Here is a 16,574-nt window from a genome sequence, read left to right on the forward strand (position 1 = left end):
CTAATAAATGTCAGTTTGAACATATTCTTTAGGTATGAGATTAACTTCTTTTATGAATATTATGTGAAATTTGTGATTATGTTGTCCAACATGAAGTAGCATATAGACAACATTATCTCTATGGCTTACAAACAATGAGCATTTATATATACTATTTAAATTCTTGGTTGAGTCATCTTGAAAGACCTATAATTCCTGTTTAAAGGATAATTATGATGGGTCAAGATAACCAAGTTTGTTGAAAAAATATTCAATTGAGTATGTATCAGGTAAAGTGCGAAGCTACTACAATGCTTCACAAAGCAAATTTGCAAAACTTAGTTTACAAAGGAGCTAATATTGGGCACCAAAGATCAATTTGGGTAAGAGATCAAATACTTTTGAGAAAAATATTTGTTAAGTGTTGCATTGTGGGGGGAGGGGGAGGGGGGGGGGGGTGGTTAATTAACTCCTGATATATTTCTTTCTTAAAAGTCTCAACGTGGTACCAACAACAATGTTAAAAGAGATTATTTAATGTTGAACATGAAAATTTTAAGTGAATTATTTATGAGTAAATAAAGTACTCGTCGTAAGTTTGATCAAGATGATCAACTTACTTTAATAGAAATGACTAATTATGAGGTTAGTCGTTGAACTATTGGAATGGCTTAAAGCCCAAGAGGTGATGAATTCGTGGTAGGTCCCACTTCTGTGGTCAAACGAAGCCATGAAAAGAATGACAAAGTAGTACACTAATTGATCATTCCTACAATGTGTGTACTTGTGAGGTTGAGCTACAGCTCTTAATGAATTCATAACCCTATGAGAAGGGTGGTTTTGTTGAGACAGGCCTAATGAATTCACCGCATAATGCTTAAGTACAAAAGTGCTCTTAATGATTTATATACTCAATTGGGGAGTCTATTTTGAGGTAGACATAACGAGATTCCTGACTAGAGTGAAAAAGGGTTAACCGCCTCAGTCGATATACACACAACCCAAATGATACTCACTGGTGTGCACTGAGACGAGTGCTTCGGTACCTGAGAGGTGCCATAGACTGGGGACTAGATGATGTAGGGTTCCCAGCAGTGATAGAAGGGTTTTGTGATGCAAACTAGGTGAATGACATCTTGGATTTCAGTTCAACAAGTGGATATGTGTTCCTCATGTGTAGGGCAACTGTATCGTGGAAGTCAACGAAACAGTCATGCATTGCTAGATCAACTATGGAAGCAGAGTTCATAGAGCTTGATCTAGCCAACCAAGATGCTGAGTGGCTAAGAAATTTATTGGCAGACGTACCATTGTGGGGGTGTCCAACACCTGCCGTGCCCATACACTATGATCCCCAAACCGCTATTTGTGTGGCAAATGGCTAAAGATTGATCACAATGGAGTTTGTGAGTTCTGAGAAATCCTCTCACAAAAGGTCTAAACAGAAAAACCATCCTTGAAATATCAAGGGAGATGGGGTTAATACCAGTGAGGTAAGGAATTTATAACGGATACCACTTTTATGGTCAAACGAAATCGTGAAAAGACTTACAACTGATTTATGTCTTTAACTACACTATATATAATCCTTTAAAGGAGGTCTATATTAAGATAAACTTGACAGAGTTAAAAGTCTATATTGAAATAGACTTGACAGACATAAAAAGTCTATAATGCGATTAGACTTGCCAGAGTTAAGAGTCCATATTGAGATAGACTCTGACAGGGTAGAAGTCTATATAGAGATAGACATAACAGACTTGAATACTAAGAGTATTCATAAGAAGTCAAAAAGTTTGACTTTCGCAGAACCTGCTTTTTAGAGTTGGTGTGTGCATTAGAGTTCAAAATTTCTCTAACTGGTGAGTTCAAGATTCATATCACTCTCGGGAGGAAATTACTCAGTGCCACTACGTGTCAGTTCAAGTTCTCAAAACACTGACATTAAGATCAACTCATTTCTATTGCTCAGACATTATCCTTTCTAGCTTTCTACTTTGAATGTGTGGGGGATTTTTGGATACATTCAAAGTTAAGCTAGCTAATTTCTTGGATTTTGAGATACAAATGTCATACCTCCCTTCTCCTACGCCTTTCCATGGCTAAAACCGTAGTAGGCTGTTGGATTATTCACTATAAAAATAACATTCTACATTGAGAAGAGACACACCAAAAAGATGAATACAACTTCATTCTTTCATCTTGTATTCTCTTGGTCTGAGCATTGAGTCAGGTTCACCTGTGCTATAGTTGGTGCGAACTAAGCGTAGTTAGTCTGTGTAGCCTGTCGAAAGCGTGCCAGAGTTCTGACTGCATCGTTACCGGGAAAATAACGCTTTTAAGGTAGTGTTTTTATAACACGGCACATACTTCCTTTCAGCCATACACCCATTGTGTTCGTGTTTCTTAAAAGGTTTCCAGCCCGCGTGTTGACGTTGCGAATATTATCCAACAGATCCTTCACAGTGTGAGCGACTCCTAAGGAAGTTCGTCCATCAGCTGAATTAATCTACTTTACCTATACATGGACTCTATTAGCTCTTCTAAGTTGTCATAATAACTAACCCAATTACAACACGTACAGTTCGATACCAACAACGACAATCCAAGCCATGTGACACTCACAATTTGCTTTACAACAGATTTACATCATCTCGAGTGTGTTAGGAGCATTGATGTGTCAATTTTCTAAGATATAATGGATACCGAGTATATCTGAGAACTCAAATATATCAATTTCAGAACTTTTAAGAAAGGAGCACTTTGTAATTTAGATATATGAATTGGCTACCCAGCATTCTTTTAATCATTGGATAAAGTAAAAATAAGCCATTGAACTATTTGGAAAACAACAATTAAACCATCGAACTTGATGGGCGTAGTATATTTGCAAACAAATAATTCTCGGAGTACGAGTTATCGATCCACAGGGAAGTGGTTGTATCAAGCACTAGTTACTAACTTATTCATTAGAGCTAATCCTAACAATTACTTAGATGATTGATTGGCATAAAATAAAAAAAAAAAAAACAGAGGTTCAGGATTTTGAAAACAATAAGAGAGAAGATGAGATTCATGGAATTTAAGTATTTAATCACCTAGTGCCAAATCTTAAGGATCGTATTAAAACCTGTGTTTAATAAGTGTGGGGATGCAAGGTGGTATAGAGCTACTCTCGTAGTCACTAACACTAGTGAATTTCCACTCCCGTGGCTTAAACACCCAATAAAACAAGATCAAGCATCATAAATTCCTAACTACTACCATCTCTCGATGCGCAATAATCAAGAATTAAACCGCCCTAATAAATTCCCCTTTCCCAAGGTCCAACCATTAGGTGCAATCCTGTGTGCCCTAATTTATGCCCGAACTCCCATTGGTGACACAAACATGGCTATGAAGCTAGTAACCATGACCATTAATTACAAGCATCAAACAATATTATCGCGATTGCAACACAAGTATTAAACTCAAATAATAATATATTAAAGAAACTGAGAGCTCAGGCACATAGGTTCATAAACACTTTTACCCAAGAATCTCTAAAGAATTTAGCCAAGCACGGTATAGAGTTTATAGAACTGAATGAATTAACCACTGCAAACTCAGGCAGCTATAAATAGTTTACAGAGGAGGAAAGATAGTAGGAAGTTACGACAACTAACCTATCATACACCTATTCAACATGAGCTAAAATATAACAAAACATAGATAACAAAAGTGAGCCTCATATATCCTTAATACGCCCCCGCAAGATTGAGGACCCATCAGAGACTCCAATCTTGGACCGAAACCGAAGAAACACGGCCTTGCCCAACGGTTTGGTAAGGAAGTCAGCAAGCTGAGCAGACGAAGGGATATGCCGAACCACCAGTGAGCCATTAACTACTAAGTCACGGACAAAGAAGTAATCAAGCGCTAGATGCTTCATACGGGAATGGAACACGGGGTTCTTGCACACGTATGTTGCACTAAGATTGTCACAGAACAGGACCGGAGATTCCATCAGTTGCAACCGGAGCTCACAAAGAAAATTTTTAATCCACAGGACTTCAGCAGCAGCATTCGCCAGGGCTCGGTATTCAGACTCCATGGATGGCCGCGACATAGATTTCTGGCGAGCAGACTTCCAAGAAATGAGATTGGAACCAAGATATACTAAGTACGCAGTAGTGGAACGGACATCAGTGGTGTAGCCTCCCCAATCAGCATCTGTATACACATTTAGCATAAGTGGCTGCCCGGTACGAAGGAACAAACCATGACAAACTGTTCCCTTTAGATAACGCAGCAACTGTCTAGCAGCCTGCCAGTGCAACAAGCCAAGGAGGGGCCGAAACTGAGTGACATCAACTGGTACTACACCAGATTGCGTAGGAAGCAGTTTGTCCGAGGTAGCCAGCGGTGTTGAAACAGCCTTTGCACCATCCATCTTGAACCGGACCAGAATATCCGTGATATACTGACTCTGAGACAGGAACACACCACCAGGTGTTGGAACCACCTCAATACCCAGGAAATGATGCAAGGGACCAAGATCCTTAAGAGCAAACTGAGCAGACAACATGCCAACAAATTGATCAAGACATGCAACATTGTTTCCTGTTAGTATAATATCATCGACATACACCAGGAAATAAACAATAATATCATTAGCAGAATAAACAAACAAAGACGCATCTGCCTGTGACTTCAAAAACCCACAACGCAACAAGAACTGAGAAAGTTCCAAGTACCAAGCCCTGGGAGCCTGCTTAAGACCATATAAGGCTTTGGTCAGACGAAGGGAAGAGTAGTTGGTCGGCCAACGAGCATCATGGGAAGCCTCCAGTTTACTCTTCCGCAACAAGCAGTGAAGAATATTACGGAGTATATCCTAGACAAGAGGATGCAAGGGTGGCCAACAAGGGAAGCACTTGGTACTCACCAAATTAAGTACGCACCTGATGGTATCATCGAAGACCAATTGGCGGGTCGGTGGATTAGCATATCAATAGCATCACTAGTACAAAAAGGATCAAAAAAATCTAGAAATTTGCATCCAAAGTTTAAATATCGGACGCGTAAAGTGGGAGCGATGACATTTTTATAATTAAAATGCCACTATATAATTTTATTTTATTTTTATATAAAAAACAATATGCGTTTGAAGTTTGGAAACTCCGAACGCATATTGTGGGGCTGCATATGTAAAGGAACTATATGCGTCCAAAGTTTCCAAACTTCGGACGCATATAGTTAGAGTTTCCTGAACAACAAAAAAAAAAAAAAATCCAGCCCGCGTCGTCTTCCCGAAACCTCCAAACAAGCCCGTGTCATCGTCTTCATTCCCAAACACAACCGCTCTCCGTCGTCGTCGTCGTCGTCCCTTGTCCAATACTCCGCCGCCGCAGCTCGTCCCATCTCCAATCGCCGCCGCTCTCCCCCTCGTCGTCGCTCGCCGCCCCACCCGCCATCACTGTTCGCTTGTTCGCTTGTCGTCGTCCCTTGTTTAATTAAATTTTATTTATTTATAATATACTTTAGAAATTATCTTATTTATTTTAATTTAGATTAATGGTGTGTTATTGTACATGTTAGTTATTGTTGTGATAAAATTGTTCAATAAAAAATGTGTATTATGTTTAGATTAATTTTCTGTTATTGTGTATGCATGTTAGTCATTTTTGTAAAAAATTTGTGCATTATGTATATATATATATATATATATATATATATATATATATATATATATATATATACTTCTTATTGTGTATTATGTATAACTTGTCATTGTGTGATATTAGGTAGTAAATTATTTAATTAGTTTTAGGTAGTATTTTAAATTTTAAATTATTTAGTTAAAGCTTGAACTTGAGCCTTTAATTATAAGTTATAACTAAGTAAACTAACCCATTTATCATATCCTAAATGTTGTGCGACAATATATAGGAGATATGGATTGGAGTTGGATGTATAAGAAACGCAATACACTTGAATATGTTCATGGGGTTCAAGAATTTATAAAAATTGCCGAGGAATATGCAAGTAAAATTGGTGAAAATTATATAGTGTGCCCTTGTTATGATTGTAGAAATCTAAAAATGTTTCGTAGTTCTGAACAAATTAAGAGTAATTTGATACGTCGTGGTTTTAAGTAGGGATATGACTGTTGGATATGGCATGGTGAAATTGTACCTACTAGTGTGAGTACAGATCAAAGTTAATGTAGAGAAAATGTAGAGTAAGATCAAAGTAATGAAGATAATGTTGGAAATGATGGAGACAATCGCCGGCTAGATTAATTGATGCGTGATATGCAAGGGGATTTGAATGAAATGCCTTAAGAATTTGCTAGTTTTTTTTAGAATTCTGGAAAACCTTCATTTTCTAGATGTAGTAAATTTACAAAGTTATTAGCAGTGCTTAAATTCTATAACTTAAAAGAAAAAAAAAAAGGTGGAGTGATAAGAGATTCACGGTGTTATTACAACTTTTAAAGGACATGTTTCCTGATGATAATGAACTTCCTTGTTCAACTTATGAGGCAAAGAAAATGCTATGTCTGTTGGCGTGGAGATTGAAAGGATCCATGCATGTCCAAACGATTGTATTTTGTATTGGAAACAATATAAAGACTTGCATGTGTGTTCGAAGTGTGGAGCATCGCGTTATAAACATAAAGGGCTCGATGATGCATGTAAACGAGATGTGTTTGGTAAACTGGAGAGCATAAATCGTGGAAAATTAGCTGGGTTTTTTCAGTTAGTGATATTCAAGAGATCGTGGAGAAGAAAACGTATGAGAAGGTGGTTGAAAAGATTAGAAAACAAACAATGAAAGAGATTCAATCTAAGTTTGAAACGATGCAATCTCAGCTGGAATATTTGATGAAGAACGCACAAACAAGTCCAAAGGTTGGCACACCAACTCAGAGCAGTTATCATCTTTAATATTTTGTTCAATTTGAATATCTTCTACTTGTTATTAAGCCTTTTAATTTTTGATTCGTAGGAAAATCCAAAATAAACAAATATGATGACTTTTGAAAGTAGTGATCAATCTCGTACAGAATTACGACCACCTCTTGTTGATGACACTAGTGCAGAAACAATCATACGCCTCCAAGCAAATGTACAATACGCGTCCAAAGTTGCTTGGACGCATATGTAGGAGACAAGGATTGTATGAACAATATGCGTCCAAAGTAATCTTGGATGCACATAGTTACTATATACGTCCAAAGTTGTTCAACTTTGGACGCATATAGTAATTTTTTTTAAACACTATATGCGTCCGAAGTAAGCAAACCTCTGACGCATATAGTCATTATCTCTACTATACTAATAAGAGCCCAAGAGAGTTAGACCTATAATGGGTAGAAAAAATGGAGGTCAAATTTTTAATCAAATGAATGGCTCAGATTGATCAGATTTTATTTTTTCCTTAAGATTTCCTAATTTATCCTTTATGAATATGATTATCCGTTAACTTTTCTGTTAAATATTATCTTTTCCGTTAATTTCTATTAGTTCACTGTTAACTTACTCATTGATTCCAATAAGAAAGGTCTTAGGTTTGAACCCCATCCCAATCAAAGTTGGTCTAATTAGTACTCTATTTTACTCTTATTAAATTAAAATAATAATTTAGTAGCTACAACAAAAAATAGTGCATATGCATTTCTTTAATTTAGAATTATGTGTCTACAATGTCTTTATTCGAAAAAAAGTATTCATTATCAATAAATTAAATAAGAGAAATAATTTCATTAGTTATATTGTATTTATTTTTCTCCAATATAAAAATTCTTTACATTCAAATTCATCAATTGATTATATTCGCTATATTTTCCCTACAATGTCTTTATTAAAAAAAAATATTCATTATCAATAAATTAATTAAGAGAAATAATTTTATTAGTTATATTCTCTTTATATTTCTCCAATGTAAAAATTCTTTACATTCAAATTCATCAATTGATTATATGCACTACATTGTCTATTATCTTTTTTGTGCACTATTTTTTAATTAAATATCAAAGTTATAATACAAAATAATGCTATATATTTATTTACCAAGTATTTTATTAATACCATGAAAAAATTTAAAAATATATATAATTAATAAAACCAATCATATTAACTACTTGAGGGATTTGTTGACAATGAGAGTATTCAAATCACACAACAAATTGAAGTGAGAACTACCTCGCAATGTCCTTGTTTGACAATCAGCAGTTATCAGTTAGCGTTAGCGGATTATATTAGCGAATTTGACCAGTGAAATATATCAACGGTTGATGAAAAGATATTTGAAAAAATTAGCTGTTTAGATTAACATGTAAAATGACCTAAGGGTATACATATATTTAATAATAATAATAATAATAATAATAATAATAATAATAATAATAATAATAATAATAATAATAATAATAATAATAATAATAATAATTGTTATAAAAAAATAAAAAAATATATAATTAAGCCAATCGTATTAACTACTTGGGGAATTTTTTGACAAAAAGGGTATTCAAATCACAGAAACAAATTGAAGTGGGAAACTATCCCGCAATGCCCTTGTTTGGCAATCAGTACTTAGCTCTTCAATATTAGTATATATTTAATATTTTATGCCCTAATTTTTATTTGCTCTCCATTATGTCCCGTATTTGGTTTCAACCCTACCTATACAATTATTTTATTGACAATTATAATCAACCTTAACTATATTATCTTGCATTTGTAAACTTTGAATTGCCTATTTAAATACGCAAATTTAACATTCAATTATTTATGCATGAACAATTCCAATATAATCTTACCTTGATATACTTTGAAGTACTTATTTAAAAAAAAAATATTGGGCATTATCTCAATCGCGCAATGCGCGTAAAAAACTAGTATACTAATAAGATCCAAAGAGAGTTAGGCTTATAATGGGTAGAAAAAATGACGGTCAAATTTTTTAATCAAATGAATGGCTCAGATTGATCCAATTTTAATATTTCCTTGAGATTTCCTAATTTATCTTTAATTATATGATTATCCGTTAACTTTCCCGTTAAATATTATCTTTTCCGTTAAATTCTGTTAGTTCACCATTAACATACTCATTGATTTCAATAAAAAAAAAAGGTTTTAGGTTCAAACCACATCCCAATCAAAGTTGGTATAATTAGTACTCTATTTTACTCTTATTAAATTAAATAATAATTTAGTAGCTACAACAAAAAATAATACATATGCATTTCTTTAATTTAGAATTATGTGTCTACAATGCCTTTATTAAAAAAAATTATTCATTATCAATTAATTAACTAAGAGAAATAATTTCATTAGTTATATTGTCTTTATTTTTTCCGATATAAAAATTCTTTCCATTCAAATTCATCAATTGATTATATTCGCTACATTGTCCCTACAATGTCTTTATTCAAAAAAAAAATATTCATTATCAATAATTTAATTAAGAGAAATAATTTCATTACTTATATTGTCTTTATTTTTCTCCAATGTAAAAATTCTTTACATTCAAATTCATCAATTGATTATATTCACTACAGTGCCTATTATATTTTTTGTGCACTATTTTTTTAATTAAATAGCAAAGTTATAATACACAATAATGCTATATATTTATTTACCAAGTATTTTATTAATACCATGAAAAAATTTAAAAATATATATAATTAATAAAGCCAATCATATTAACTACTTGAGGGATTGACAAAGAGAGTATTCAAATCATGCAACAAATTGAAGTGAGAAACTACCTCGCAATGTACTTGTTTGACAATCAACAGTTAGCGGTTAGTGTTAGTGGATTTGACTAGCGAAATATATCAACGGTGGGTAAAAATATATTTGAAAAAATTAGTTGTTTAGATTAACATGTAAAATGACCTAAGGGTATACATATATTTAATAATAATAATAACAATAATAATAATAATAAGAGTTAATGAACGATTTAATCCCTCAATTATTAGCGAACTGTCAATATAGTCCTTCAATTGCTTATTCATCGATTTGGTCCCCGAAAACAATTATTTTTAGTCGATTTAATCCCTCAGGCCGTCTTTTGCCGACAGCCGGAGGGACTAAATCGACTAAAAATAATTATTTTCGGGGACCAAATCGACGGCCGGAGGGACTAAATTGACAAAAAATAATTATTTTTGAGGACCAAATCGATGAATAAGCAATTGAAGGACTACATTGACAGTTCGCTAATAATTGAGGGACCAAATCGTTGATTAACTCTAATAATAATAATAATAATAATAATAATAATAATAATAATAATAATAATAATAATAATAATAATAATAATAATAATAATAATAATAATATAATAATAATAATAATAATATTTTTTTTTAAAAAAATAAAATAAAAAAAAATAATAATTTAATAAAAAGAAATTATAAAAAAAAAAAAAAACATATATGGACCCGAACGTTCGGCTCCCCTTAGTTTTGCCACTTTTCCCACATCGGTGGGAAAAGTGGCATAGGAGCCTTGAGACTCCTATAAAAGGAGCCTTAAGGCTCTGTTAGTGTTTTTATATGTCCAAAAACCCCATATTATAATTGGCAATATTATTATGGCATACTAAGATAGGTTTAGAGTCTGTTCGTTTGGTTCTACAGCTAACTGATCAATCAGAAGCAACAACAGAAGAACTGACACTAAAGATCTGATTTAGGAAGCTGTTTCCTTAAAAGGCTCACGCGGTTTTATTAGACCAGTATGGAAAGATGATCAGCGTATATTTTCAAGAAAGGTATGGACCTAATCTTCTGAGATTACATTATTATTTTATAGTCCTACCTTCTACAATCAAAGTCAACTATGGAGAGTGTTTATTGAAGGATCTATAAGTACCCTTATTTGACAAGAATTAGGGTTACGCCGAAAATAAGAAGAAACACTCCATATCTGCTATATGAGACTAGAACTTTGATTGACATGCGACTTCTCAGTACAATATGTTCATGGTGATTAAGATGATGGACTTGAGAAGAGATACTGCTACTTAAATCGAGAGGACACTGTGATCGCACTGTTGTGGGAACAACCTTATAGAGCGTCATTGAAGTGGACTGCATCAGAGTGAGCTCTCCAAGTGAAGGGATTTCATTGGACTTCTGAATGCATGGCTCTCCATCTTCAACAATCCACTAAACCTGTGTAGACTGGGTTTGTACCTTGTGTGGGGCACTTGGGTAAGATTACTGTATATCTACCTTTGTACATTGGATTATGATTTAGTGGATTGGACGCCTATGTGATCGTCCCCCATATGTAGATACACACCGTATCGAACTGGGTAAACATTCTGTGTCTTTGGCTTTTGTGCGGTTATCTTTCCTTTATATTCTCGTCTTGATTTATCGTTACTGATTGTCCTCTTAACTGAATCAATCAGTAATCTAAGTCAGTTATCTAATTCTGTCAATTTTCATAAAATGAGGAATTGCAAAATTACATGTGGTATCAGAGCTTTTAAGTCTACATAGTGACTTGATCCGAAGGGCTGTTTTAGTTTTGCATTCTCTCGTTTTGTTTGTGCGAGTCTGTCTGTGTGTTCGTTAGCTGGTTGTTATATTCAGGATGGATGCATGTATGAAACCACCAGAACAAGATGGTCACAACTACTCTTTCTGGAAGGCTCGTATGGAGATATATCTTCAAGCACAAGGTACCAGGGTTTATCGCACCATCCTAACTGGGTGGAGTCGGCCTACTACCCCAAATGCACAAGGAGTTGCTGAAGAAAAACCCATGGAAACTTGGACAGACGATGAAATGAATGTCTCTGATCTGAACAACAAAGCATTGAACTCAATTGTAGGATCACTGCATGAATATGTTTTTACGCTTGTTACAGGAGTAAAAGAGGCTAAACGTGTATGGGAGATTCTTGAAACCAGATTTGAAGGAACCAGTGATGTCAAACAGTCAAAGCTGCAAATGGTTCTGTCAGAATTCGAAGCACTCAGAATGATTGAAGACGAAACCATTTCGACCTTCCACAGTAGGGTTCAAAACTTGATGAACCGAGCCTCAATACTTGGGGAACCGTTCACTGATGAGAGAGTGGTCAAAAAGATCCTTAGATCTTTACCTAAACGTTTTCGAATGAAAGTAACTGCTATTCAGGAACACACAGGTTGGGAAAAAGAAGACTGTTGGAGAACTCATGGGAAGCTTACACACATACGGACTGGAAGTTCTTGCTGATGATGATATTGGAAGCAACAGGAAAGGAAAGTCGGTAACCTTTGTGGCTGAGGCTGATCGAGAATCTGACACAGACGACATAGATGATGAAACCTTAGCTCTTCTAACCAAAAACTTCAAGAAAATCTTAAAAGGTTTCAACAGAAAGGGTCAAGGTCAGCCTACCAGGACACAATACAAAGGCAACAACTCCTCATATCAAAAGGTAGAAACAACACCTTTCTCACAAAACAATCAATCTCAGACTGGGCGATCAAGACAAATCAGAAACAGTTCCACAGACTCAGGAAAACCTCTCAATCGGTCAGTACAGTGTAGGGAATGTGAAGGATACGGTCAGATACAGGCTGAATGTGCAACATATCTCAAAAGGAAAAAGGCTATGTCTGTTGCTACTCTTAGTGACGATGAGGAGGAAACTTCAAATGATCAATCAGATGATAATGTGGGAAACTTTGTAGCTTTCTTTACTGCTACAGACCTTCAGTCAGATGGAGATCAATCAGATGGAGAATCATACATATCAACTGATGACTTTGAAGAGAGACATAATCAACTTGAGACAGAATTTGCAAAACTGGTTGCCAGCTGGGAACAACTTGTGAAAGTAAATAAAAATCTGAATGACGAGCTGAAGCAAAGAGATGATCTTCTAAAGAAATTAAATGCAGAACTGATCATAAAAGAAGATCTCATCACTCAGATACGGTCCAGAGAAGGAAAATTAATCAAGGAACAGGAGAACTTGAAGAAAAATATTCAGATGATGGACACCACATCTACCTTAGATAAGATTCTAGACTCTGGCAGAAATCCTAATGATAAAAAGGGTCTGGGATTTGAACAAGGAGAATCTTCGAATAACGCAACAAAGTTCATCAAAGAGGGAATGTCTAAGACTACAGCTGATCGCAGATATGAACAAGGACAGTTATCTCAGTCAGTACAAAACTTGTCAAAGTTAAATATTACACTCTCATTTGCCACTACTGTCAAACAAAAGGTCATACTCGACCGGAGTGTTACTTCTTCTACAGAGATCAAAGGAAGGAAAAATATCAGAATAAGACTATTACACCTTTCACTAGACAGGTTTGGGTCAGAAAGTCAGAAGTTATCTGCTACCCCACCATTGTTCTGACTGCGTCTACAACTGATGCTAGATGGTATTTCGACAGTGGATGTTCCAGACATATGACTGGGAATATCAAGTGTCTGATGGCGGTCCAGCCTAGCAGTGGAGCTGTAACATATGGTGATGGACAAAAAGGTAAAATCGTTGGGAAAGGTATACTAAATGTACCAGGTTTACCTCAATTAGAAGAAGTCCTGCTAGTCAGTGGGTTGAAAGCAAATCTAATTAGCATCAGTCAGTTGTGTGATCAAAATTGGAATGTGTGCTTCGATCGTAACTGCTGCAGAGTTAGTGACAAAGAAAATCAACTGGTCATGGAAGGAACCCGGTCCTCAGACAATTGCTATGTTTTGACAAATGAAACTGCATGTCACCTATCCAAATCAGATGAATCGAAACTCTGGCATAGACGACTAGGTCACATAAACTTCAGAGATATGGATAAGCTGATCAAACTGGAAGCAGTAAAAGGTGTGCCTAAGATCAGAATTGATCCAGAAAAAAATCTGTGGTGCATGTGCCATTGGGAAACAAATCAGAATTCCACACAAAGCTGTAAGAGATATCACCACTGAGAAATGCCTAGACCTTGTCCATATAGACCTCATGGGACCAACACAGACTGAAAGCATTGGGGGAAAGAAATACATATTTGTGTGTGTAGACGACTTCTCTCGATACAGCTGGGTATACTTTCTGAGAGAAAAGACAGAAGCTTTCAAGGCCTTTAAGACGCTGTGCATAAGAGTTCAGAAGGAAAAAGATGAATCTATCATAAAAGTTCAGAGATTAAGGAGTGATCATGGAAAGGAATTTGAGAACTCACTATATTCAGACTTCTGCTCCGAGCATGGTATATCACATGAATTCTCAGCTCCTAGAACTGCTCAACAGAATGGAGTAGTGGAAAGAAAGAATCGAACTTTACAAGAAATGGCTAGAGTTATGCTGCATGCTTCACATCTGCCACAACGCTTCTGGGCTGAAGCAGTTCACACAGCGTGTCATACTATAAATAGGGTCTACCTTAGACTAGGAACGTCGAACACACCATATGAGATCTGGAAGGGAAAGAAGCCAAATTTGAAATATTTTCATGTGTTTGGGACTAAGTGTTATGTGCTGGCTGATAGAGAACAAAGAGGGAAGTTCGAACCCAAAAGTGATGAGAACATCTTTCTTGGGTATTCTCCGAACAGTCGTGCCTACAGAGTCTACAACAAGAGGACTCAGTCTGTGATGGAGTCAGTAAATGTGGTTATCGATGACAATCCGGAAGAATCAGTAGACTCAACAGTGATAGAGTCTTCTCTAAATGAGTCAGATGCGAGTAATAACAACAGTCAGCTCAAACCACAAGAATCGTCAGACGAAGATCAAGAAAGTTCGGAACAGGAGATAGATCTCATAAAGGATGTTGGTAAAGACAAACCCACCAGAACTCAGAAAAACCATCCATCAGATAACATTATTGGAGATCCAACAGATGGGATGAAGACAAGGAGCAGAATGAGAAATAATCTGACAGAAATATCTGGATCTGCTTGCTATACCTCAAAGATAGAACCTAAAAATGTCAAAGAAGCTTTACAGGATGATCTGTGGATCAAGGCAATGCAGGAGGAGCTACATCAGTTTGAGCGGAATCATGTTTGGAATCTTGTACCAAGACCTGATGGTGTCAACGTAATTGGAACGAAGTGGATCTTTAAAAATAAAACTGATGAAGCAGGGAATATAGCCAGAAACAAAGCTCGATTGGTGGCTCAAGGTTATACACAGATTGAAGGGATTGACTACGACGAGACTTTTGCTCCTGTAGCTAGACTCGAGTCAATCAGAATCTTGTTGGCTGTCGCATGCATTTTGGGATTTACATTATATCAGATGGATGTCAAGACAGCATTTCTGAATGGGTATCTCCATGAAGATATCTATGTGGCTCACCCTAAAGGTTTTGAAGATCCAGAACATCCCTCTTATGTCTATAAGGTTCGAAAAACTCTCTATGGCCTTAAACAAGCTCCACGGGCCTGGTATGAACGTCTGACACAGTATCTGCTCCAGCATGGGTATAAACGCGGAAGTGTTGACAAAACTCTGTTTGTAAAGACTACTGGAAGTCATGTAACCATAGCCCAAATCTATGTTGATGACATTGTGTTTAGATCAACCCTGCAGAAATACACTGATGAGTTGGTAAAAGTGATGGAGGAAGAGTTTGAAATGTCCATGGTTGGTCAACTGGCATACTTCCTAGGTTTACAGGTCAAGCAAAGTTTTGAAGGATATTTTATTTCGCAAGAGAAGTATGCTAAGAATCTTGTCAGAAAGTTTGATCTGGAATCATGTAAATCATCCAGAACACCCATCTCCACCTCTACAAAAGTATCGAAAGATGAAACTGGTGTATCAGTGGATAACACAGTCTATCGTAGTTTGATAGGCAGTCTGCTGTATCTAACAGCCAGTCGACCAGACATAATGTTCAGTGTTGGAATCTGTGCAAGGTGACAATCTGACCCAAAGGAATCACATCTGATAGCTGCAAAACGTATTCTAAAATATGTTAAAGGAACAATACAGTATGGTCTCTGGTATTCCAAGGACAGTGAACTAAATCTGGTTGCATACTGTGATGCTGATTGTGCAGGGAATATTGATGATCGGAAAAGTACTTCTGGAGGATGCTTCTTCGTTGGTAAGAACTTAGTATCATGGTTAAGTAAGAAACAGAACTCAATCTCTCTAAGCACTGCAGAGGCAGAATACATAGCTGCAGGTGGTTGCTGTACTCAGCTGGTTTGGATGAAACAGATGTTTCTGGACTATGGTTTAACTCAAGGAACAATGACACTTTTCTGTGACAATGTCAGTGCTATTAACATCTCCAAGAATCCTGTTCAACATTCCAGAACGAAGCATATTGACATCAGGCATCACTACATCAGAGACCTGGTTGAATCCAATGAAATTGAATTAGAACATATTCAGACAGATGAACAACTGGCGGACATTCTGACCAAGCCATTGGATGCTAATCGTTTTGAAATCCTTAGGTCTGCTCTGGGAATTTGCAGAATTGACTGATTAAAGCAGTTGGTCCGTCAGAGAGGAGTTGGTATATACAGGTCAGTGTTATGATTTGATTTTGCCTAAAAGACTCCTCTCTATTTTTGCTAAGAAGATTATTTAACCATATACTTCTCAGAGATATCTTAAAAGATATT

General features: G+C 35.9%; 1 protein-coding gene and 1 long non-coding RNA gene across 2 annotated transcripts in view; both read right to left on the minus strand.

Moving 5' to 3' along the window:
* LOC109150859 (putative late blight resistance protein homolog R1B-16) overlaps positions 1-16,574 on the minus strand; it is a 123,243-nt gene that overhangs the window by 64,772 nt on the left and 41,897 nt on the right. The window lies entirely within an intron of this gene.
* Positions 2,170-15,182, minus strand: LOC109150870. The gene is made up of 3 exons (XR_002049239.1): positions 15,173-15,182; positions 13,220-13,234; positions 2,170-2,285 (listed from the first exon to the last, which is right to left on the minus strand). It is a non-coding gene; the product is annotated as an uncharacterized LOC109150870 (long non-coding RNA).

The sequence above is a fragment of the Ipomoea nil genome, unplaced genomic scaffold (assembly GCF_001879475.1).
Source record: "Ipomoea nil cultivar Tokyo-kokei standard unplaced genomic scaffold, Asagao_1.1 scaffold2280, whole genome shotgun sequence".
In the NCBI taxonomy this organism is placed as follows: Eukaryota; Viridiplantae; Streptophyta; class Magnoliopsida; order Solanales; family Convolvulaceae; genus Ipomoea; species Ipomoea nil.